At 50.1% G+C, this 25969-nt stretch overlaps 1 protein-coding gene and 1 long non-coding RNA gene across 2 annotated transcripts in view; one reads left to right on the top strand and one right to left on the bottom strand.

Annotated features, from left to right (window-relative positions):
* LOC144818092 (uncharacterized) overlaps nt 1-25969 on the bottom strand; it is a 131805-nt gene that overhangs the window by 105717 nt on the left and 119 nt on the right. The window lies entirely within an intron of this gene.
* Nucleotides 25692-25969, top strand: part of LOC144818091 (mannosylglucosyl-3-phosphoglycerate phosphatase-like) — a 799862-nt gene continuing 799584 nt past the window's right edge. Inside the window, exon 1 of the mRNA XM_078675141.1 lies at nt 25692-25834. The gene's annotated coding sequence lies outside the window, so the exon portion shown is untranslated. The remainder of the gene's footprint in view (nt 25835-25969) is intronic.

Below are 25969 nucleotides of genomic sequence, written 5' to 3'. Positions count from 1 at the left end.
AGACTCCCGAGGGGCATATTGGGCCGCATAGTATTGCGCAAAGCTGGCAGCCAGAGCTGCTGGGGCCATCACCGGATCCCCTACCTCATCACAAAGTCCCGGTAGGGATTGCGCCTGGAAGGTACCCTGACAAAGCCTATAAAGCATTGTGCTGGATTTATCTCCCCATTGATAGATTCTACTTTGTGTAGCCAACCATAACTGGCGAGCCTCATCCAGAAGCAGAGAAGTATATGAATGTTGCATCAGCAGCAGCTGCCCTACGGCATCTGCATCTCCCCCCGTGCTGCTCTCCTCCTCCAGGTCCCGGACCCGATTTGCTGCCTCCTCTATATCCCCCCTACGGGTCACACGGGCTGCGGCACACCAGGCAATATCCACGCCGCGGAGCACGGGCTTTAGAGCTTCCCAAAGGGTCATATCATCGGTTTCGGGCCTATCATTGTTGTCCCAATACTGAGCTATGGCCTCCCTCATATGCGACTGATAACTGTCTGGTTGCAGATGCCACGTGGATAGGCGTCACCTGAAAGGCTGCCGTCTCCTATCTAGACGCAAGTCCATCGTTATTGGGGAATGATCTGACAGGCCGCGTGGGAGCATGGACGTGGAGTCCACCCTCCCTATCCAGGTTTGGGGAATAAACAGGTAGTCAATTCTAGAAAAGGACCTATGAACCGCAGAGACATAGGTGTATTCGCGGCTATGTATATGTTGGTATCGCCATGCATCTATCCAGCCCATCCCCTGCACCATTCTGCTCAATTTAGTGGGGGTATCCGCTATTAGACCCCCTCCAGGTCTACAACGATCCATACGCCCATTCATTACAGTCACCGCCCACTATCGCCATCACATTCGGGATTTCAGCCCACACATCAAACAATTTTTCTATGAGAGCCTCTTGCAGCGGGGGCGGGGCATACACACTACCAAAGACCATGGGTTCATCTCCCACCGTTTCCCTTAATGAAAACATATCTGCCGTGGGTATCGACCCATTGTGTCTCATGTACATAGGTCAATCTGCGATGGATTAAGACTGCGACCCCCCGTGACCCCTTCACAAAGCCAGCATGAAATACCTGCTGGTAACCATACCGTTGCAAGCTAAGAGTTTTGGTTCCTAGGAGGTGTGTCTCCTGTAAGAATAGCACGTCCGCCTTTTCCCTCTTCCTTAGCCGCAAGACTGTGCCCCTCTTTATTTTATCAAGCATCCCCCGCACATTCCAACTCACAACACGCAGTGACGCCCGTGGAAGCCTGTCTCGTGGGTGTTAACCGCCATCGATGGGCAGATAGGTCAGGGCCCTAGGTGTCGGGGACCACACACACATATAGAATTCTAACCGGACTCGAATGGACTCTGTGCCGATACAAACTGCCCGAACCCCCCTCCAACCCCCTCCCCCCCAACAGCCCCCCTACCCTTCCCTCGCCCCAAGCCATGCACACAACTTCCCCACCCCCTCCACATCATACCTCAGCAACATTGAAGTACCTGTCGCGGTATAGAGTATCTCCAGCCCCCAACGGGAGGCTAAAGACCTACTATTCCAATGGATCCCCACCAACTACCCACCCAATCCTAACCTACCCCTTACCCAACTAACTTTGCTAACCCCGGGGGTTATGTCCGCCCTCCCTCAGGCATCCCCGACCCATGTCCACCCTCTATACATTTACTGTTAAGCAAAGGTTCTGGTGTGAGTCTCAAGAATAATCTTCGTCCCCTGTACAATCATGGTCCGTCAGCAGCCATCCGGGGCCTTGTGCCAAAGAATCGCAGAGTAGCACGGGGCCTCAGGCTCCAGAGTTTGAGTGTCAGCAGCATTGGTGTCCCCCGTCGCCACATCGCGGGGAGGTGGGCGCTTCTGAGAACGCGATCTCCAGTTGCTCCTGCTTCGCGACCTCCGGGGAGTTCTCGGGGGTCCCGCCGTGAAGGACGAGTCGGAATTGCGACCCGGAGGGGTATGTACTCTGATTTAGACTGTCTCGTCTGTCCAAGCAAAAACCTCCTCCGGAGAGTTAAAGAACTGTGTCCGGGACTGGAATACCACTCGTAGGCGGGCCGGATAAAGCAGGGCGTATTGGATTTTAAGGTCTCGCAGTCGCGCCTTAGCTGCAGTAAAGGATTGTCGTTGTTGCTGTACCAGCTTAGTATAGTCCGGGAATATCAGAATTTTGTGGTTCTCATACATTAGGGGCTCCTTTGCGCGAGCTTGTCTCAGGATATGTCTCGGTCATGATAATTGAGCAGTCTGACTATCACTGGTCGAGGGCGAGCACCCACCGGCGGCTTTGGGAGAAGTGCTCGGTGCGCTCGCTCAATTACAAAGCAGCGCGAGAGGGACTCCGGGGTGAGCCACCCCTCCAGCCACTGGGTCAGGAATGCCTCCATGTTGCCTTTCTCACTGTCCTCCGGAAATCCCACAAACCGCAGGTTGTTTCTCCGGGCCCGCCCTTCCGCGTCTTCAGCCCAGAGCGCAAGGCCCTTCTGAATCCCTTCCATGGTGTCCACTTTCTTCTTGAGGATCGCCACATCATCCTCCAACCCCATGATTCTGGTTTCAGTTTCAGTGATACGGGCAACAGCATTACGCAAATCCTGTCGGAGCAAGGTGATATCAGCCGCAACGGCCCCAATTTTTGCATCTAGCATGTCTCTAGATTGCGTTATAGCTGCCATTAGGGCCGCATTATCCGGTCCCGGTCCCTGTTTACCTCCGGAGGCCCCCGCTCCACCACTCGGCCCTGTAAATTTGTCAATTGGGCCTTGTTTCGTAGTGCCGCCACTGTTGCCGCCCCTCGTCATGATGAGCTACCGGCACGAATATAGAGTTCAAGTAGGCAGTGGGGCCGCCGGGCAGTCGCTCTTTCCGCTCCGGGTAGGAGCCTCTGATAGGATCTCTCCCGCTCTCTCGGATTCAGTGGGGCGTCGTGTCCTAGCTTCCCAGGAGGCCTGTGTGCCTATTCACAGTGTTACACCATCTCACTCCACCACGGCGACACCCCCAGTTATTGCCGCCATTTTCAATATTATGTCCCCCAGCACCTCCGTCGAAGAGCTGATGGCCGTTCTGCAGAGTTGTGCGCCCCCTGTTAAGGGCTTGCACCGCAGAGTCGTGGAGGCACACGCGCCCGACTAGCCCCACACGTCGTCGTCCAGATGTCGGTTACCAAGTACTCACAGTCCCCGGGGGGGGGGGGGAGGTCCGCTACGCGGCCCGACCTAGCCGCCGAACGAGGGGCACCCGTATGTGTAGTGCAGCGGCTTACAGCCCGGACAGGGCTCACACTAAGCCGCCACCTCCAGCAGCAACACACCTTGTCCCGGCACCCAGGCCTCTGCCGGGCGGGGGGGGAGGAGGGGTGGTCGGGGGGGAAGAAGACAGGAGCCCCCAATACTCCCGGGCTCCCGCGGTCCGACTCGACCGCCGAATGGAATCGGCCCGTTCTGAGGGAGTGACTCCTCTCCCCTTAAAGCCGCTCGCCTCGCAATGGCAGCTTACCCCGCATCTGCTGGTGCCCCAACTCCAGGACGGCGCCGGGACCCTTCCGCAGCCCTTTGTTGCGTGTCGTTCCCCCGCCGGGGTCTGCGGCCCCGGATCTTCTGTGGCCGAAAATGGAAGCGGGCACACCACTCTCCGCCGACCCCAGCGCCGCCGCACTTCCTGCCGGACCTCACCAAACTTGAGGTCCCGGCTTCCGCGTGCGGCGCAGGCCTCACCGTCGCAGGACTCAGATCGCCAGATTTTGCGCTCCGAGGTTGCCCAAATCGCCACAGGGGCTCCCCCTCCGCCTCCAACAGTCAGTTACCCAGCCTGGGCTTCTTTGGATTGGGGCGATGCAGGATAGTTACGAGGATATTGCGCCGGCGGGACGGAGCTTGCTTAGATTGGGTCCGCCATGCTTGCCGCCTTAGCCATGCCCCCGACTAAACTTTGATTAATATAAAAGCTACTCTAGAATCTGGATCACATTTATAGAGCGTTTGTCCTGATGCATTGCAATGTTTGATTCTAACACTTCATAATCCATTCTCCCAGGATTGCGTTTACTTGTTCCTTTTTCAAATTTCAGACATTTGAAGAAAATTACATTGTAGCTCACCTGGAAAGTACTGCTCACCAGGAAACATTGGATCATATACAGAAGCAAACCAAATTCGACAAAGTTGTGATGTCCTTTTTGCATGTAAGTGCTGGTGTTCTGCATAGTGACATTTCAGACCGTCATTCTTTTTTGGTTTTGCTTGACGTGCATTATGCTTAGAGTTTTTTTTAACTAGTGTACTTCTGGGTATCCCATTATTTATATCTATGCTATAATGGTTTTCAAATGTCATGTTGGCAATCCTAATTATACGTCTACCGTGCCTTAAACTGCCCCTGCATCTTTCAGGAATGCATGGTCAATAAGTTTAAGAAGACCTCTCTATGTTAAGCGCAGACTAACCAGACTGAGGCCGCAAAAACACTAGAAAAAGATCTACTGGAAGGTGAAGATTTTAAAGCTATTTGAACTGCGTCTTTTTTCAGATTGTGAAGATTTGTGGGGTTTGTGTCGGGTTCTCAAATTATACAATAAGTTAAGGTTGTCCCATTCCCTTTGGCTGCGTTTCCCGAAGTTATTGAGAATTCCCTTGAAGGGTTGAACCACTAAAATATACTTTGGTGAAGTTTCATGCATCCACCATTGCGCTACAAGCCTACTTTTTTTTTTTGTATCTAGGTGTTTCTGCTGATGATCATATGATGAAAGTTGAGACTGTACATTGCAGTGCTTGCAGTGTCTATGTTCCTGCTTTACATAGTTCTGTGGAGCAACATGTAAAATCATCTGATCACGCAAAAAGCAAGTTGGTAAGTTTATTTAAATGTCTTACCTCATTGACATTTTGGTTTATTCCATGTATATGCAGATTTATTTCAGTGTTTTGACATCTTGTGTAGTATTTTCTGTTCTTGTAACCTCCCACGAGGAGACCCCCCAGACCCCTGTTACATGTTTCTCAGTAGGTTTTAATTGCAGCCCCCAAGCACGATTTTCTTAAAGGGCAGGCAGGATGCAACAGTTGGTTACTTTTTTTTAACTAGCATCGCACGCCTCCACACTAAAGATGGCCCGCTTTAGTTTTTGATCCTGGAGAGCGTCCAACTCGGCTATATGCCTCTTAATATACTTTTTTTTTTTCTTCTACAATCTCAGCAGCCGCACTTTATTTCAGGTGCTGCCATTGTAACAAATCTAAACAAATATAAAAAAGGTATGCAGCCGCCATTTTTTTCTATATCTTTGCTTTTGAAGCAATTGCAGCTTCTCGTTTTTATCTTACGATGTTTACAGCTAAAGCACGAGTGCCTCAATGGTCTCGCATTTGAGAGAGTTTGATCCATTTGCATTGTAAATGACAATGCTTTTTATTTGTGTTAAAAAAATCTGCCAGAGGTGTTTCCAACCATTCAATCAGAGTCGGTGTAACCCGTTGCCTTGCAGTCTGCCTTGGAGTCCTGCTCGCCGTGACTCTTTGCCGTGCTCTTTTCCATTGAGGGTTTCAGGTCACGGCCTGCTTGGTGGGGTTTGATTGCTTGCTTGTGGAGGGAGCGAGATTGCAGGTCATTCCCTAGTAAGAGTCCCTGGTGTTTTTTAAACGCTTATCTGGCACACCCTGGTGGCAGAGTAGTTTCTAAAGGGTTTCTGTCCACATTGAATGCCTTCTCTTCTAGGTTGCAACCAAGTTATTGTATTTGAACAAGCAATATGTGTATAAATTAACGTTTATTTATCCAAAAAAATTCCAGGCTTACAAGGAACATATAAAAAGGTCGAGCGTACTCACTGCTACAAGTATCCTAAACAATCCAATAGTCAAGTCCCGGTACGAACAGCATGCAAAGGTAAGATTTTTAGGAGCCAAATCTGAAGACATTTAACCTATTGCCTCAAGTTGAATAATTGCTTGGCCAGTTACATCAGCAGTCCAACTTGAACTATGAGAGCTACCACAATGGTGAGTGACCATACCTTGCAGAATTATTGTTCTGACTACCCAGATGTATGTCACACTTAAAGTTTTACAATCCACTGAAAAAGCCAAAGGTTACAGGGACGTTAGTTTCATTTTTACCCACACAACCATAGAAAATTCAGCACTTAAAGTTTTAATAATTTAAAAAAAAAATATGTGTGGCCTAAAGTTACTTAAGGGCACAAGTTCTAGTTCTAGATAAGTATAACTGCTGAATTTCTATTGTTTTTTGTAGGTAAAACATCAATATATGTCAGTGTAAAACCCCTAAAACATTTTGAGCAATAAGCCATGAGGGGGTCCCTCCATGTGTCCTATAGGGTTAGGATACCTGTATCCTGACTCGTGTTTTCACACTGTCAAACCCCCAATCTTCCAGGGTATTGGTGAGCTGCCAGTAGATTCAGAGCTATCCGTTGGAGATGTCTGCTTTAAATATCAATGTAATCCAGCTAATTCTTTATTGGTATTTCTAGTAAGTATATTTCTGTTGCAGTCTTGTATTCAACCAAATATGGCCATTCTGCAGTTCTACTTAAAAGCAAATTTCACGCCACACATGGGTACCCCTTCAGCCCCAGGCATAAAAGCATCTGCTCGACCCTACTTGCTCAACCTCACCTCCTCACTTTCTCACTTCTGGTCACTGCCTCCTTTCGCCGCCTCCGACACCAGCAGCCACGACCACGGCCTCACTCTGGCTCTGGCTTCACACTTGTGATGCACGCGATGCTCACTCTGCAAATATTGAGTGACAATGGAGGCCGGGAAGGATTGGTAGTATTCAGATACATTAAACTGCGAAAATCTATGTCTATCCATCCCCGTCCTGTTGGTCTTTCTACCTAGATATGCCACCCGGAGGCAAGAACCCAAGAATACTCGATCGAATCGCAGATCCCCAGGGGACACACCAGGTGGGGGCCTCTGTTGAGAATATACATTCATTGTTAGAGAACGGGAACTGGTGCCTCTGTGTTCCAAAGAGTCAGGTTGCGAGAATGAGCTTACCAAACTAAGGGGCTGATTAGGATGACGGGCAGACGAGCGGTGCTGGGACTGGCCGCCAGACGAGCGGCTATCCCGCAACACTGATTTGGATGCGAACGTCACTTTGGCGTTTGCATTCTGTATTTACAACATTGCCGTCGATGCTGCTTACCGCAGCACCCGCTGCATTACCTTCTCTTTCAATAAAACTTCTCAATCTGCCCAATCAACCTTCTCTTTAGGAATGCTGGAAATCTCACGCTGGATGGAAAGCAATTTCCTCCAGCTGAACGCCGGAAAAACAGAGGTTCTGCTCTTTGGAGATGCCCCCCTCCTCTGGTCACCTTCCTGGTGGCCCCCAGAACTAGGCACACCCCGACCCAGGTAACCACAGTCAAAAATCTCGGTGTTCACCTTGAAAAGTCCCTAAACATGAAGAAACATGTTACTCACACAGTCTGATCCTGCTTCGACACCCTTGGCTTACTAAGGAAAGCTTTTCCTTATCTCCCCGACACAACAAGGAAAACCCTAACACAGGCCCTGGTACTAAGCAAGCTGGACTATTGCAACGCCTTATTGATCGCAGCAAATTAGTCCTCCTTAAACCGATTGCAAATTATACAGAACACAGCCACATGCACGGTTCTGAATGCTCCCCCAGATCCGCTTTCTCTCCCCTCCTTCATCAGCTACACTGGCTGCCCATACGACAACGCGTGAAATTCAAGATCTGCTGTCTCACACACAAAGCTATCTGGGGCAATGGGCCTCCCTATCTTGTAGAGAAACTTCGCTGCTATTACCCGGCTCGGACTTTGCGCTCCAGCTCCCAATCGCTCCTCAAAACCCCAACCATAAAGACTAGATCCGGAGGCAGGTCCTTCTCGTCCCCTTCATCTGGAATCAACTACAGCTGGCCCTAAGACAGTGTCCTGACCATCTTAGAAGACTCCTGAAAACTGCCCTGTTCTAACCCCCCTCTAACTACCCATGCTGCGCTTCCAAGCGCTGAGATACCCCCCCCCCCCCAGAGGTGATTCAAGCGCTATACAATTTAAATCTAATCATTAATTAAATCAAACAGGTACACATGCTGCAAACAATTTGCTGTAGATGCACTTGCACCCTTCCTGCCACCAGGGCATGTGTGCTCAGGCGGCATATAGAACGTTCAGGTCGGTTTACTCCCTCCTCAGCTTTGAAAATAACACTTCTTCCGTACTGAGTTTCACCCAAAAAATTGTAGTTTCGCAGGAAATGAATTTCTTGGAAATGTGATGCCCACCCTCAATATTCCAGTAATCGCCCCCTCTGTACAAGGACTCCTCTGAGCTCATGGGCGTTCATAGACCTGGCATGGATTTTTCCATCCTATGGTCTGTCTGGACATACTCTAAACTTTTAAAGTCCTTGTTGGACTTGGCCCTTAACGCAGGTTCACCCCTAGACTTTTTGCTTTTAATGGTGACCTGGTGATGGTGATTTTTGGGTTCTGCGCACTTTCACTGTGTCCCAGTGGAAAGTGCGTGCGCACTTTGAGTGCATGTGATGAGCTAGGCCTGCCCTCCCATAGGAATGCATGGGGAATGTATGTGTCCCTGGTAGTTCCTGATGCGTGGGGTGTACAGGCTCAAGTCTGGTATGTGCGAACTCGTGAGAGTGAATGCTGCGCAACGGTATGTGCGGCTTGTATGTGTCTAGTGGGGAAGTGCCACTTCTAGACATGGCTGTGTGTGTGCAGTGAGGGTGCTGGAGCGTGATTGGCTGGAGCTGGCTGGCATGCCAGGCTCCAGGAAGGCTGGATGGGTCTGCCCGGTGGTGAGTGGGAGATTAGCATGCTGATGGCTGGGGAGGAGTGTACCTGTGTCCTGAATGAGGCTGGGTTTTCCCCAGACAATGCTGAATCCGCCCCCCCTGTGGTGCGTCTAACGACCCTAGCCTCCCCAGTGAATGAAAGGGGTGGTTGGGCCCACCAAGGGTGCTCCAAAACCAGCTGCGACTGGTTTCTCCCCCACCCTGCACCTACAGACAAAGGAATGTGGTGTATAAAAATGGGGCTGTGTCCCCACAGAATCTGTTCTCTTCCAGGATCCTGAGGGGGCTGCTGCTGTTGCTGGGCCAGAGGACCGCCACTTGGACTGTCTCCCTGCCTGGAGACCCAGTGAGCTGGCTCTGGGCCCAGCCTTGCCCCCCTATCTTCTTTCTGCATTTCTCTACCTTGTCCCTTGACTTTTGGGACATCTGCAGCCTGCTGGCGCTTGGGAGCACTGTGGTCACCTTTCTAGCGCAAGGAGCGCTTTATTTTGTCCCCATAGCGCCTGGGGGCGCTTTTCCTGTGCTGCTAAGTGCTTGGGAGCGCTTGGTGCTCCAAGCCGGTGCCCACCCGGCATTTGCCCCGAATTGCCGCGGATTTCCATTTGTAGCGAGTGTCACCTCGCTTTATATTTAAATTCTGGAGGGAGCCTACCCCTCGTGTGTCCCCCCCGCATCACGGGACAAACCGAGCATTGCCGCCGGCCCGCGACCAGGAAGTCAGGCAGGCCGGGGGCGGGACATCCCGTGACCTCATTCCCCGGGCCGCGCTCTGATTGGCTGCCGGCCCAGGACAGGAAGGAGGAAGCCGGAAGCTACCGGGAGCCGACCCCGGGATCCGGTGCACTCTCCCTGGAAAGAGAAGCCTTCTGTCCAGCAGCGGGCCCCCGTGGTGTGGGGAGAGCCCCGCAGCTGCCGAGGGAGAGAAGTAGCCGGGAGACCCGAGGAGCGGCCGCCAGAAACCGGTGAGTGGGGCTCCGGTGCAGCTTGGAGGAGAGGGGGGCGTCGGGGCACATTGCCGGTGCCCGCCCCTCCCCTTCAGCGCGAGGATATTGTTTTACAGCCGCTGAGGCTCTTGTTGGCATTTTTCTTGAATCTCGAGTCCCCCAAAGAAGGGGGGGGACTCCACTGACGGGGGCAGTTGGTTCTCCAGAGTTCCCCAGAGTTACCAGAGCGGGACTCCAACGTCTGCCCACATCGTCCTAGAGCCTGCGAGGCTCATGGGGGGGGCAGTTGGTTGTGTCGAGTCTCCCGTGAGAGACTCCAACGATTGCAAGAGCTGTCTTCTTTCTCCCCCAAGCGGCCCCATGTGTTGATGAGCCCCAGAAGGCTCAAGGGGGCATTTTGGTTACTGGGAGCCCACGAGGGGCTCAGGCGCCACCAGTATCTTTGAGAGCCTAGACAGGCTCAGGGGGGCATTTTGTTTCTGCAGAGCCTGTGAGGCTCCCCCATCGTGTTGGCCCCATCATTGTTCTTTCAGCTGCCCAGCACTTCGTGGGCAGCTGCCACGTTTAGGCCCCCTGACTTTGGGACACAGGGCGTCCTAGCCCCAACAAGGCCAGTTGGCCTAGGGACAGTCACAGGTGGTGACTTATGTGAGTTTGGCGCAATTGTTCATTTTCTGCACCTCTGAATGTGTTTTTATGCGTCATGTGCCTTGTTCTTAGACCTCTGAATGTATTGTTGATGCATCATGTGTTTTCCTTCCTTACACCGCTAAATGTATGTTATGCCTCATGTGTTATGTGCTTACACCCCTACAGGTATTGTGATACTTAGGTGGTTGTTTTTCTCCTAGTGCAGGTGGTGCTAGTGAGGTCCTGGTTACCAGTAGTTACTGGTTGTGTGCTACAGTGATTTTACATTCTATGTTCAATGTTCTAAGTGCTATTTCTAAAAGTGTTACTTCTAAAAGTGCTGATTCCTGACAGTGGTCCAGGTGGCCCTGTCTTGTACATATCCCCTGCAAATTCTGCCCGTGCCTCTGGCACATTGTAAAGTGTGTGTTTTTATCTAATGTGTTTTGGTGTAATACAAAGGCTATTTTTATATAACTTTGTGTGGAGTTTCCTTTGTGGTGGGCCTTTGGGTGTTGTTGCTGGGATGCGTGCGCAAATACTTAACTCACATCGCCTCCAAGTTTAGCCTTGCTGCTCGCGCCACGTTACCTAGAGGGTGAGCAGGGGTTATCTTGGCGTGTAACTCCCTTGCCCTGACTTAGGAGTGGTGGTCTCTGACTGACTTTGGCGAAAGCCCTGGCCAGCCAGGGATCCCATTTCTAACAGTCCTGCATCTGTTTTCCCCATTGTAAGATGCCTTTTCTAATAATATATTATTTCTGCTTTTTTGTGATCTGAAATCTGAGTTCTTTACTTGCACTGTACACAAGACTTTTGCTGTTACTTTTGTAATAGTTAGTGTGCATTTGTTCTGGAGAATTTTGCTAAAGATGGTTTAAAACTTGTGTTTACTTTTAGGGTGAGAATCCCTTTGAAATCGTTGAACAAACGGGAGAATTGGTAGTTGAGGAAACAACTGATACGAATGATGAAGATGCTGCTGAGGATGCGGATGATGCTGCTGACCCAAATGATTACTCTGGAGACTTAACCACCACTGATGAAAACTAGTTGAGAAACTGCCCTGAAATACCAAACACTTTAGCACACTGCATTGGTGGACTTAAAGAACGTTTTGCGCAAAGTTGAGCCGTTCGTTCACCCTGCATGCATTCCACTTCTGTTTTAATTGCCTATGGGCAAACCGGTTTTAAGTTTTGTTTTTTTAGTAAACTAAAGCTTTTATTAAACACAGCAAATGCTTCAGTATTCTTCCAGTGTAAATTGATTTGTTCATGGTTACGTTTTGAGTAATTTTGAGCAGTTGGGGTTCTAAACATTACAATGTGATTTTTGCAGTTTTTAGCGCCCAATGTAGTGTTGTATATAATTCAAGCTGTTGTAGCAAAGAAACCCTGTTTATGTCCTGCAGTAATAAAGGTTTACAACAAGATTATACACTTATTTTGCACCTCTCCTATATGGTACTGTCTACCTCAAAGAACGGGTACACTCAAGGTGGTGTATAATGTGCAATGTCTGGTGGCGGTACCACCACACAGAGTGGGCAAGGGAAGATAAAATGATGGATTGTATGTGCTTGGACTATGGTGAGAATACACTGGAGGAGGACCAGGTCAAGTGCAGAGATTTAATAGATAAGGCATAGCAAAGGAGGTGGCAACAAAGTGCAGGAGGGTCCATGAGTGGTGGAGGCTGGGTTTCTTAATCTGTGTCCTACCTACTGTGTTGCAAGTCTCAGACACAGTGACGACCAGAGCCCCTTACTTTGTCTCCCCCCGCTTACATTGTCAATTAGGGTGGAGGGAGGGAATGGAAAGGAGTAAAATCCAGGTCTACAGATGTACTGGTATGTTCAGGACACTGGATCAATCACTGAAGAACCAAGGTCAGATATAAAAGAAGATACACAAAAGAAGGCTGCACAAATAGGACGGCGGATCTTGTACACAAACTGGTAAGTCAGCAAAAGAACAACAAGGCTAAGAACACTGGAACGGACGCTACGCTGTGGAACAGATTGCGATGAAAGGTTGAAAGAAACTAAAAAAAGCGGAGTTAAAATAAAATAAGCATTTGCAATGCAATAGGTCTCGTATTAGGAAAGCTTGAGCTATTGGTATTGTAAATGACACATTTTGTTATGTATGTGTTGGTTTTGAAAATAGCTAAATTATTAGCTTTGACATTTACAATGCCAATAGTTATAACTTTTGCAAATGTGACACCTATAGCATTTGTAATGCAATGTGTTGTATTGACGTGACTTAGATGTATTAATATTACAAATAACAATGGCTTTTCATTTTTGTTTAATAATTAATACTTAAATAAAAGTTATTGTAATTTATAATGGCAATAGCTTAAACTTTTGTAAATAACTTTTGTGAAGATTATGCTCGGTGTATTTTATTGTGACGAAAATCCAAGAAGAGAAGAGTAATATTAACATCTTTTTGTGACATTTATAATAAAGCTTGAAACATTGAGAGAACATATTTGAACCAGTTGTTGAATGGTTGCACAGATTGATGATGTGGTGGCGCTGAGTGATGTTGTGGTGGCGACGGGTGATGCTGTGGCATTCAGTGAGGCTGTGGCATTCAGTGATGGTGTGGTAGCGCATAGTGATGTTGTGGTGCCCCTGACTGATGCTGTGGTGGTGCTGAGTGATGCTGTGGTGATGCGATAGATAGATAGAGTCAGTGCGATAGATAAAGTGAGGGCGGTAGATAGATAGTGAGGGCGGTAGATAGATAGTGAGGGCGGTAGATAGATAGTGAGGGCGGTAGATAGAGAGAGGTCGATAGATGGATAGATAGACTGAGGGTGATAGATGAGTGAGGGTGATAGATATAGTGAGGGCGATAGATAGAGTGAGTGAGGGCGATAGATAGAGTGAGGACGATAGATAGAGGGCAATAGATAGATAAGAGTGAGGGGCAATATATAAGAGTGAGAGGCAATAGAGTGAGGGCGATAGTGTAATTATGTGGCGTGTAATTATGTGGCAATGAGTGGTATTTAGAGTGTTGGATTGAGTGCAGTGTTATTATGTGGCGTGTAATTATGTGGCAAAGAGTGGTATTTGGAGTGTATGTTGCATTGAGTGCAGTGTAATTATGTGGAGTGTAATTATGTGGCAATGAGTGGTATTTGGAGTGTTGGATTGAGTGCAGTGTTATTATATGGCGTGTAATTATGTGGCACTGAGTGGTATTTGGAGTGTATGTGCATTGAGTGCAGTGTAATTATGTAGCATATAATTATGTGGCACTGAGTGGTATGTGTGGAGTGTGTATTGCATTCAGGAGAGTGAAATTATGTGGCGTGTAATTATGTGGCACTGAGTGGTATTTGGAGTGTGTTGCATTGAGTGCAGTGTAATTATGTGGCGTGTAACTATGTGGCACTGAGTGGTATTTGGAGTGTATGTTGCATGGAGTGCAGTGTAATTATGTGGTGTGTATTTATGTGGCACTGAGTGGTATTTGAAGTGTGTTGCATTGAGTGCAGTGTAATTATGTGGCAATGAGTGGTATTTGGAGTGTATGTTGCCTTGAGTGCAGTGTAATTGTGTGGCGTGTAATTATGTGGCACTGAGTGGTATTGTTGGAGTGTATGTGGGATGTTGGGGAGGGGGCTGGGGGTGAGGGGGGCACCTGGTTCCCTTCCATATTGCTGGAATAGTGTAGGGGCAGGGGGCTGCCTCCCTGGCCTGCTCTTCTCACTCTGGAAACTGCTGGCTGTATTGTGTGCACAGTTACCTACAGCCCACCTTGGGGTGTAACTGGGAATCGGACATTCTCAGAAACTGCCCACAATGTGTAGGCCAATTCTGAAGGGGGTGGGGGCTTAGTCTAATGTGGGAGAGGATGTGGTGCTACGGCCAGAGCTGTTCACTTTGGAAATGGGAATCGGGTTCCAATCTCGGCGTCAGCTCAACATCCTGTGATTCTGGGCAAATCACTTTATCTCCCCTTGCCTATAAAAATAATAATAACATAAAATGAATGTGAATGTAATGGGTGTTCTTCCGGTCCAGCTCGCGCTCCATAAAGCTGCCCCCAGTCCAGCTCACTCTGCCTGTGCAGCGTCGGGTGAGATAAGCTAGTGACGTCACCGGAGTGGAAAGTGCTAGCTGTAGCGCTCTACGGTCCCGGAGGCGCTGTCTGTGCGGAGACAGTGTATGTTCCAGGCTGCGGTTTGCAGTGCTATACTTCAAAGCTTTGGGTCTTTTATGGCCGGAGGTAGCGCCTCAGGGGGGAGCACTGGTCTGTTCAATGCTGATTAAAGGCTCTTTGGTGAGGTGTGAGATTGGAGAGGGGGCCGGGGGTTTTCTGGGGGACGAGGTGTCACTGTAAGGCCTAGTAGCTGCTGGATAATCAGCAGAGCTGGGGATGGCAAGAAACATCCGCTCTGCCTATGGGGGCCTTGTGACACCAGCTGGGTGACTCACCAATCGAGGTGTTCCTTTCTTGCTATAAAGAGTTCGATTTTTCTTGTTTGTTTTTTCTGCACTTTTATTTAGCGCAAACTCTATCGGAAGGTATTGCAGCGCTTTAAATGAACACTAGTTACATCACACAAGGTCACTTTTTAACAAGAAAAACAAGCATTTTCGGAAATTATGTAGAATATTCCATTTGTGGAGTGCTGCAGTCGGGCAGGAGCTGAAGTTTAATCAGAGGGGGACTGCAGTGATGGACTGCAGTGAGTCTGCTGTTATACCAATGGCATAAATCACGGTGAGCCCGACTGCGCTCGCAGGCACCAGCTCCCGACTGTCAGGGCGGTCGGGAGACAGTGGGAAAGGTCGGAGGTGCCAGGGAGAGGGGGCTGGACACGGACAGGAACGGAGGAACCGAGGAAGCAAGAAAGAGTGGGGAAGACGAGGGAGGAAAGGAGAGGAGGAAGAAAATAAGATGATAAGGAAGGAGGAGGGGCGAAGAGAGGGATAAAAGGAGGAGTGTGTTATGAGGGAGGAGAACAGAAGTGGGTTGACAGAATAAAGACTAAGGAAATAAAGCGCGAAAACGAAGGAAGCAGTAGAGGCAGGCATGCAGGGTGGAAGGAATAAAGGGGAAAGACTGAGAAAGGCAGAAGCACAGAGAGAAAGAAAGACTGAAGAGGATGGGGCAATATTGCAAAGAACGAGGAATGAGGTAAGAAAGAGAAAACAGGAGCGAGAACAAGGAAGGTGGAATAAAGAAGAGGAAATCAAATAAGGAAGGCAGTAATAAAGAAGATATGAGAATACAGGTGGTAAAGTTGTTGAAAATATGGAGGAAGGGGAAGAAACGAGAAAGTACACAAAAGCATGTAAGAAAATAAAAGATGCATCGAAGATGAAGAATGGTAGACAGGGAGATTGACAAAGAGGAATACACGAAGGAGGAGACTGAGAGAAGGAGATAGAAATGGAAGGAAAGTGAACAAGTCAGTGTAAAGTGGTAGGTGGAATGCGGCCGGGCCGCAAAGAACACACAAAAAAGCGAGAAAAACAAGCTCTGGCATTGCGCGGAGGGGGGCGGGGGAGCGGCTTCCTTTGAAGTCTGATGCCGAGGCATGGTGTGGGATGTGGCTGTCGATGTGCACGCGCCTGGCTCACATGAACTGTATCGAATCCGCAGTTTGGGGAGACTTTTCGGAAGCCTTACTATAATCTCGCCGAACAATGCTTACGCATAGGTTCAGCGACCCCTAAATTTAATGTGTCCATCTGTAACACAACTGGTGCTCGTGTAAAGCGCTCTAATGCCTTCAGGTCTAGTTCGCGCTATATAAAACTCCCCCCCTCCCAAATTTTTTTTTATAAACTTCACACAGGATGACTTCCTTCAGGAAGTCTTGCACTGCTGCAAGCGCCTTCTCAGTCCAGGTCGGCACCTCTGAAACTCAATTCCTGCAAGAAGAATTGACAACCACCTCAAATTTTGAAAGCCTTCAAACCTGGTTGCTTATAGTTCCTTGAAGCTGTGAGACAGCACGCTGCTAAAGCACAGGGGGCACGGGTTTGCACTCACAGAGGTGTAGTTTGGTCAGTAAGATTGAGGGTGTGAGCTTCATATTTCCCAACAATTGCGCTGGCATTTAATGTAATAATACATTATACAACAAGCAGGGTGCATGAGAGGGGCTAAAGTGGCAGTGGAAAGGGAGACAAATGAGGATGGGTAGCGGTACTAAGTGAGAGGAAACACAATATTTCGTAAAATAACCAACATTTATGAAGACTTTTAAAACAGAGAGGGAGACAGTGTATTTTTTGTCTGCGTGTATGCAAACATTCCTGGTGAAATCCGACAGACACCTCACCATACCCAACTTAAAGCATCTGTACCCAACTATTTACCAGAAAATGCATTTATTAGGGGGTTGTAGCACCACAAACACCCCGCCTCCCGAAGGTACGTCCCTGTGCACTCACATGCACGACCCCATCTGTACTCACATCTTTCTCCACCATTTCAGATTTAAGGGCAGGTATATATTTGCCGCACAATGATTTTACAATGTCTCTGATTCTCACACAAATCACGCTCAGTACTTCCCATGAAAGCCAGATTACATCCCACATTCTTTCAGCCATGCACACCGAAAGAGCCTCCCTAGACCCTGTTGGGAATCAGAGAGCACCTTACATCATCGCCAGTGGTATAAAATCAAGTCAAGTGACCAATAACTGTCCGAGGCAGAGGGATAGGGGCAGAGAAAGAACAAGAACACAAGAAAAAGCAGAGAGACAGCCAGATAAGCAAAGACAGAGAAACTGAAAGGTGGAGTAGAGCAAGAGAGATAAGCGAAAGGGAGAGGCAGAGAGAAACAAAGTGAGAGGGGTGAGTGTGAGGCAGTGAGAGAAAGAGTGAGGGAATAAAGAGATAGCGGCAGAAAGAGAGAAAAGCAGTGTGAAAAGAGAGTGTGCGAGGAAGATAGTGCCTTACATCCCTGCCAGGGGTATACAGTGCATTATTAATTCTGCACTACCGAACAAATCAAGTCAAGTAACCAATAACTGTCCGAAGCAGAGGGATGGGGGAGAAAAAAAACGGGAACAAGAGAGAAGGCAGAGAGACAGCCAAAGAAGCAGAGAGAAAAACTGAGAGGTGGGGTCGAGCAAGAGAGGGAAGCGAAAGGGAGATGCAGAGAGAGAAACAAAGTGGGAGGGGTGAGTTTTTGACTTAGGGGGTACACAAAACCAAGGGAAGCAGAAATACTACCTGCTCACCATGAACGCCAGCCGAACCCTAGCCAACGCACACTAAAAACCTAGAACAGGCCTGTATAAGCTCCCTTTTGACTTAGGGGGTACACAAAACCACTGGGAGCAGCAATACTACTTGCTCATCATCAACGCCAGCCGAACCCTAGCCAACGCACACTAAATACCTAGAACAGGTTTTGAGGCCGGACACAGACAGGATGTTGATCTCAAAGCACACAGGTCTAGTTATGGACTATACCCTTACAGGGCTTACGGTACAGCCACCGGGTTATAGCATGGGAAACCTAGGACAGTTAAATTATAGCTGATCACTATTTAAATGGAAATGACCACACTTGTGTTCCACACAGTTACTTTGTTTGTTTTCTTGGTTACGAAAATGGGAAGTCAAAGACCACTTATCTCTTGTGAATTGCGATTAATTACCACGCCCTACCATTGAGACACGTATACTGTATTCTGCATTGAGGGATAGCCCTTTGATTTCACTGTACTGTTATATTGACGACTCAAATGCACTATAGCGGCCGGCCCATCGGGTTGTAGGCGTTCCGCAGTGTACTGTAAATGATGCAATGAAAGTTTTTGCTTCCCAATAAAAAAAAATAAAAAAAAATACCTAGAACAGGCCTGTATAAGCTCCCTTTTGACTTAGGGGGTACACAAAACCACGGGGAGCAGAAATACTACCTGCTCACCATCAACGCCAGCCGAACCCTAGCCAACGCACACTAAAAATCTAGAACAGGCATGTATAAGCTCCCATTTAACTTAGGGGGTACACAAAACCACGGGGAGGAGAAATACTACCTGCTCACCATACGCGTCAGCTGAACCCTAGCGAACGCACACTAAAAACCTAGAACAGGCCTGTATAAGCTCCCTTTTGACTTAGGGGGTACACAAAACCACTGGAAGCAGAAATACTACCTGCTCACCATCAACGCCAGCCGAACCATAGCCAACGCACGCTAAAAACCTAGAACAGGCCTGTATAAGCTCTCTTTTGACTTAGGGGGTACACAAAACCACGGGGAGCAGAAATACTACCTGCTCACCATCAACGCTGTAGAGAGCCACCCGGGCTCTCACACACAATGTATCTTTCCCCCACGCATGCACGCACAACCTCGGGGCGGGCTCGCGCCGAGGTATAAATAAACATGCGGAAGACCGCTCGAGGTCTTTCCGGCTAACAGATAATCAGAGTCAGTGTCCTTCATTAGTGTGCAGTGCCCACGTGGTAGGCCTTACCTTGCCCCTTTACATTGGCGACGAGGCCGGTTCGTGTTCCCACGTGTGCCCAGTGCCTCCGGCCTGCTGTGCTGCCTGCCTCCTGCCGCGGTGCCCACCCGCCGTGGTGTGCCGGTCCCCCCTCCATCCGAGACCCGCCCACGCGTCTCCCGTGAGGGAGCGCCTTCAGCTGGCGGGACTCGTGGGGTCGGCGTGCGGCGAGGAGATCCTGCGGGTGAGTGTGCCGTCTGCCCCGCCTGCGCGGTCCCCGCCTTGCTTCCTCTCGCCAGCCAGCACGGAGGAGGTGCGCCTGCCGGCCGCAGGCTTTCCAGGACGCCCGGAGACGCACCACGTGACGGCAGCCTGCAGCGGCCCCGCCTTCCCTCCAAGAGAAGCCGCGCGATCAGCGCCCCTACCGCGGTGTTTGCTGTGCACCGCGCCAGGCCCCTCCCGCTCCGCATCTGCCCTCGTTGCATGCCTGTCACCTCTGCAACGCGGCGAGAGAGGCTGCCTGCTGCCATTTAAAGCGGACAACTAAGGAATCAAGGAAAAAAAATAAATTTTATGGAGGGAAAGGGAGAGCAACTCGTCTGAGTGCAACAAGCACTGGCAAACGCAAGGACTTTTGCCAAGAACCTGCCACCAATAGGGGTTCCCAGTGCCCCGCCTACATCATAGCTGCCTCCTTCGTGCCAGCCCTCACAGCGCCTCAACACGTGGCGCGCCCAAGCGCCTCGGCCCTGTTTTACGCAACGCCACGAATCCGGAAAGCACCTGCACAGCCTGCGTGACGCCAAGCCATGAGCCAGAACGGGACAGGAGCAGCCCAAGACGGGACTGGCCAACCCCCGCAGCAGGCGATCCAGCCACCGCCAGTTGTGCCCGCAGCACCGCCACTGGTTCAAGCCCAAGCAGGAGCCCAGGCCCCAGTGGGACCTCCCATACCAGCGCCTCACGCTTATCAGCAAGCCGGCGCAGCGCCCATCCCGCCGTTCAGCGAATCTGCGGACCCGGCGACAGCTGCGCTCCGTTGGAGAGCATGGGTCGGACGCCTAAATCTGTACTTCAAGGGCACTAGAGAAACGGATGGGACGGTGAAGAGGTCGCTCCTCATTCTATATGGAGGTCAAGAGATTTATGATCTGTTCGAGTCGCTCCCTAACACTGGGCCCGAGGACAACTATGATGCCGCTGTCGCGGCCCTCAACGCACATTTCGATCCCCAGCTTAACAATGACTTTGAAAAGTTTAAGTTCAAACGTGCCTGGCAGATGGACTCCGAATCGGTCGACATGTACTACGCTCGACTCCGGCGACTTGCGAGCACATGCCCGTTTGCCAACCCCCGGGAAGAAATCAGGGATCAAATCATAGTCGGGTGCAAGTCAAAGCTGCTGAGGAAGCTGATCCTCAGGCAACCTGGGATTTCGCGCGACGAGATTCTCATCCTGGCTAGATCGCCCCACCCGCTGCAAGAGCCCCAACCATCAAAGAAGAACGGGTGGATGCGATCCACAGACGATTCCCGCCAGCGAAGCAGCGAGGTGGCCCGCCACGAGGCAACCAATGCGGATATTGCGGTGACGATCACCCTGCCACGGCCACGTGTGGCGCCAAAGGCAAGACGTGCCTCAAGTGCGGGCGCCTGAATCATTTTGCCGCCGTCTGCCGGGGAGGGAAGTTCCGATCAGCAGGCCCGCGCGCCAGGACAGTAACACAGCGTGTCCGACGGCTGTCACTCGACCAGGAGAGGGCCCCTCCTGACACTGAAGCGCAAGACCGCCGGCCCAGGTACGAAGACGATGAAGACGACGAAGTGTATGTCATCTCCTATGTGAGCCGAGCATCCACGAAAAGAAGACCGCCACCCATGTGTTCCATATCTGTGGATGGGACGAATGTCAACGCGCTGATTGATACCGGAGCGTCCGTGAATGTCATGGACTCGGACCAGTACGAGAGGATGTCCCCGAAGCCGACATTGACACCGTCCGCAGCAAGAATCTACACCTATGGAGGGACTGAACCTCTGCCTCTTCGAGGAGTGATCCAAACCACCGTAGTCAACGGAGAGTACTCCACAGAAACCAAATTTCACATCACCGAAGGAAAGAAGGGCACCCTCCTGAGCTGCCACACGGCGGAAGACCTGGGACTGGTATTCTTCGCCAATCAGGTGCACCAAGCGCACGCAGATTTCATGTTAAAAGACTTCCCTGAACTGTTCAAGGGCCTTGGCAAGCTCAAAGGAAAGAGGTTCAAGCTGCACATCGACGCAACCGTCAAACCCGTCGCACTCAGGCACCGGCGGGTGCCTTTCAACCTCAGGCCACAAGTGGAGGAGGAGCTTCGCAAACTTGAAGAACTGGGAGTAATCGAGAAAGTGTCGGGCCTGACACCCTGGGTCTCCCCACTGATGGTCGCCCCCAAGCCGAAGCAGCCTGGGGCCATTCGTCTGTGCGTGGACATGAGGCTCCCCAACACCGCTGTCAAGCGCGAAAGGCATATCACCCCTACTATGGACGATATCATAGCGGACCTCGACGGGGCGAAGTGGTTCTCAAAGCTGGACCTCAACTCAGGATACCACCAGCTCGAGTTGGAGCCAGCTAGCAGATACATCACCACTTTTTCGACGCACGTGGGGCTGCGTCGCTACACCCGGCTCAGCTTCGGTGTCTCATCGGCAGCCGAAGTCTTTCAAAACGCCATTCGCGAGGTGCTATCTGGCCTACGAGGGGTAATCAACCTGAGCGATGACATTCTTGTGTACTCCACAACCCTCGAAGAACACCATGCCAATTTAAGGGCGACCCTGCAACGGCTCGCCGACAGCGGCCTGACTCTACACCGAGCCATGTGTGCATTCTATCAAGAGTCGGTGGACTTCTTTGGCTACACATTCACGAGGGAGGGCCTGAAAGTCGATCCCAAGAAGGCGGAAGCCATCAAAGCAGCCAGCACCCCACGGAGTCAAACTGAAGTGCGCAGCTTCTTAGGCATGGCCACAGTGGTTCATCCCGAATCTGGCTGCCATTGCAGAACCCCTCCGAGCCCTCACCCGTGCTGATCAGAAATGGGACTGGACTGCAGCCGCGAACAAAGCGTTCCAGGCCATCAAGACCAGCCTCCTGGACAATACCACTATGGCCTATATCCAACCGCGCAGGCGGACCGAATTGATCGTCGACGCCAGTCCAGTAGGGTTGGGAGCCGTTCTGTCACAGGAATACGGGCCAGAAGAGTGGAAACCGGTTGCCTACGCCAGCAAGGCCCTGTCGGACACCGAGACCAGGTATGCCCAAATTGAAAGAGAACTATAGAATACAATTTTGCTCCCCTCACACTTTTTTTTGTTGCGTTAATTTGCAAATACATTAATCAGGACTATTTCTGATTATGTGGGTTTATTTAGTTTCACCCTTTACTTATGAATTCCAAATACAAAAAAGTTCATCATTACATGTATAAGAAAAAACACGATACATATAGACATTTAAACAAATTTGTAAACGATAAATGACCAAAAAGACTTCTCCAATTTAAATTATGAAACAATACATTGCACATTAATTAGACATTACAACATTTTGTTCAAAAATACTTAATATCATGAACAAATTATTAATGAAAAAGATTATTTTCTCATAGACAAGTTGAAGGACAAAGAGTCTGAAAAAAGGCTAATACGATACAAATCAATAAATCTGCATAGCAATTAGTCCGGTTTGTTTTTGAGCCTTCTTGTAAGCCGACGCGTTTCGATCCCGTTAATTCATTAAGCGGGGTCTCATCAGGGCCTTGTCACTTCTAATGGCTGTAGCTTTGCTTTTGGGCCGGGTTCAACAGCCTTCTGGCTGTCTGACTGTCTTTAGGGAATCTGTTATTGGCACCGCGTTCGTGAAGACTTTTCTTCATGTGCTCCTTTCGGATTTTGGATTTTGGGTCGTCTGTTTCTGTGCTTAGAGGCTCCCTTTAAGGGAGAACGTCCCTCGGCGAGCGTGAATCTGCTCGCAGATAGATCATCCGTTTTTCTTCAATCTTTAGTCATAAATCGTGGAGCGCGCTATTCGGGGGTTCTGTCAGTCTCCGGAGCTCGGCTATTCTCTATTAAGGTCCAGCCCCCCCCACGTCCCGGGACCTAACTCCTTATACCTTGGCAAATTGAAAGAGAAGCCCTGGCCATCAAGTGGGCGTGCCAGCACTTTCATCTCTACCTCTGTGGGCAGGAATTCACGGTGGTCACAGACCACAAGCCTCTTCTGCTCCTCTTCGCGGGAACGTCACAACTGGCTCCCCCGCGCATCGAACGATGGGCGGTCCAGCTGCAGGGCTACAGATTCAAAGTGGTATTCCGGCCAGGAGCACACAACCCCGCCGATTACCTGTCACGACACCCGGATGTCATCCCACCGCAGCCCCTCGCCGAGGACGGAGAAGAAGTGGAAGAAATCGTCCACATGGTCACGCAGGCCGCATGCCCTGAGAACATGTCGATCAAGGAAATCGGAGACGCCACTGCAGGGGATGAGACTCTGATGAAAGTCCGACAGGCCCTCGAGGGAAACCGCTGGGCCCATTTTCTCGACGGCGCCTCCTGCCTCAGACCGGAAGTGAGTCACGCCAGACAACAGCTATGGCAAGTACGCAGTGAACTAAGTGTAGGAGATGATGGAGTGGTGTTACGAGGACATCTCATTGTCATGCCGGAAAGCCTCCAACAACGAGCACTGAGCTTAGCACATGTAGGACACCAAGGCATGGCCAAGACGAAAGCCCGCCTGAGGAGTAAGGTGTGGTTTCCAGCGATGGACAGCCAAGTGGAAGCTATGATACGGTCCTGCCATGCCTGCACAATCACTGGAGGAGAGCCTGTCCCAGCACCCGTACTCACTGAAGAAGCACCCCAGGCGCCTTGGGCTCAACTCAGCATAGACTTTGGCAGCTTCCCGGACGGGCGGCACATGCTGGTGTTAGTTGATTCCTTCTCAAAGTTCCCAATCGTGGAAGTCATAGCGTCCACTGCATTCCCGCAGGTCAAGAAGGTCTTAAACCGCGTGTTCGCCACGATGGGGCTCCCCGAAGAAATCAAGTCCGACAACGGACCTCCCTTTCAAGGGAGAGAGTTCCAGGCGTACCTAGAGGCTCTCCGGATCAGGCACAGAAAGATCACCCCGCTGTGGCCCCAGGCCAACGGGGAAGTGGAGAGGCTGATGCGAACCTTAAATAGAGCTCTCTGGATAGCAGTAGACCATGGTGAAGACCCAGAGACTGCCGTGGACCAATTCCTCGGAGCCTACCGTCAGACACCTCACTCAACGACCAAATGTGCCCCCTCACATGTACTGTTCAAACGAGCTCCGAGGGACGGCATCCCCACTGCAAGCACGTGGGTGCCGGAAGAGAGGGACGCAGAGGCCACCCAGGCCCGAAGACAAGCTACTAACATCAAAGCAAGTGTGCACCGTCACGCCAAAGAACCAACCATCCGAGAAGGGGACGCGGTCGTTGTCAAAGATCGTCACCCAGGGTGGAAGTTCCGAACTCCCTTTGAGCCCGAAGTGTGGATAGTGGACCGAATGCAAGGAACCATGATTACAGCAAGGAGAAACGACCAAACTGTGACGAGAAATGTATCATGCTTCAAGAAGGTGACCGACACAGCCGCTGAACATCAGAGAGCAGGGAGAATGGAACCCGGAGACCCGGAATATGTGGACTTCGACAGTTTTCCGAGTCCGGCTCCTGCCCCGCCACGAGGGGACACTCCGCCACGGCCAATGCCACCAGGCCCCGACATCGGGCGGAGTCAGCCAAGGGCCGAAGAGGCGAGCGAAGGTCCAGGGACAACCCCGGCCGGGGTTGTCGAACTGCCATGGACCCGGAGCCACCGCTACAGACCCCAATCCGAGGCCTAGCCAGCGGCTGATGGACTTTGCCTGGTCATCCCCCTGAACACGAGTCTGAGAGTGTGCCGGCTGAAAAGGACTAAAATAAAGGAGGGATGTAGAGAGCCACCCGGGCTCTCACACACAATGTATCTTTCCCCCACGCACGCACGCACAACCTCGGGGCGGGCTCGCGCCGAGGTATAAATAAACATGCGGAAGACCGCTCGAGGTCTTTCCGGCTAACAGATAATCAGAGTCAGTGTCCTTCATTAGTGTGCAGTGCCCACGTGGTAGGCCTTACCTTGCCCCTTTACAAACGCCAGCCGAACCCTAGCCAATGCACACTAAAAACGTAGAACAGGCCTGTATAAGCTCCCGTTTGAGTTAGGGGGTACACAAAACCACGGGGAACAGAAATACTACCTGCTCCCCATCAACGCCAGCCAAACCCTAGTCAATGCACACTGGCAAACTAGAATAGGCCTATATAAGCTCCCTTTTGACAAAAAAATATCATAAATATTATGTTACATGGATATGTATATTATATAATTATATATTATAACATTTATTATACATTGCATAATATATTATAATATATATCTATATAATATTATAAATTATATATTATACAATAAATATTTAAAAAAACATGTTTGTCAACCTTTAAATAGTTAAAAACAACGATTAGGACAATATATAAAAAAAGAACTTCCTTTAGAACATGCATATACCAAGTTACCAAAATTAGTTCCATTAAATAAAAAGAATTGCTGGCGTAAAAAAATTTTTGGCAAAAAATCGCGGACGTGTGTAAGCACAGGGACCGTCTGTCAGAAGCTACAACGAACTGTGAACATCTCCTCCCCGTGACGTAGGGGGTACAGAGCTCGATGAGGGAGCGACGGCAGATAAGCCAATTCTGTGGAATTCTGCACCCCCGTGACGCTGGGGGTACAGAGCTTTATGGGGGTACCGCGCTCCTCGGAACAGAGGCATTTTGATTGTGGCGGGCGAAGGGGGTATGTATTGGAGAAATCGATGGGTGACAAAGACGGATCAAATAGGGGTGAGTTAACGGGTAAGCTTGTTTGTATAAAGAGCCAGAGTAGCAATGTAGACAGGAACAGGAGAGAAATAACTGAATTGTAATCCATAATCACGCCGTACAAAGTAAAGTAAATCCCAGGAAAGGGAGCACCAC

The sequence above is a fragment of the Lissotriton helveticus genome, chromosome 2_1 (assembly GCF_964261635.1).
Source record: "Lissotriton helveticus chromosome 2_1, aLisHel1.1, whole genome shotgun sequence".
In the NCBI taxonomy this organism is placed as follows: Eukaryota; Metazoa; Chordata; class Amphibia; order Caudata; family Salamandridae; genus Lissotriton; species Lissotriton helveticus.
This window is presented reverse-complemented; position numbering and strand designations above follow the sequence as displayed.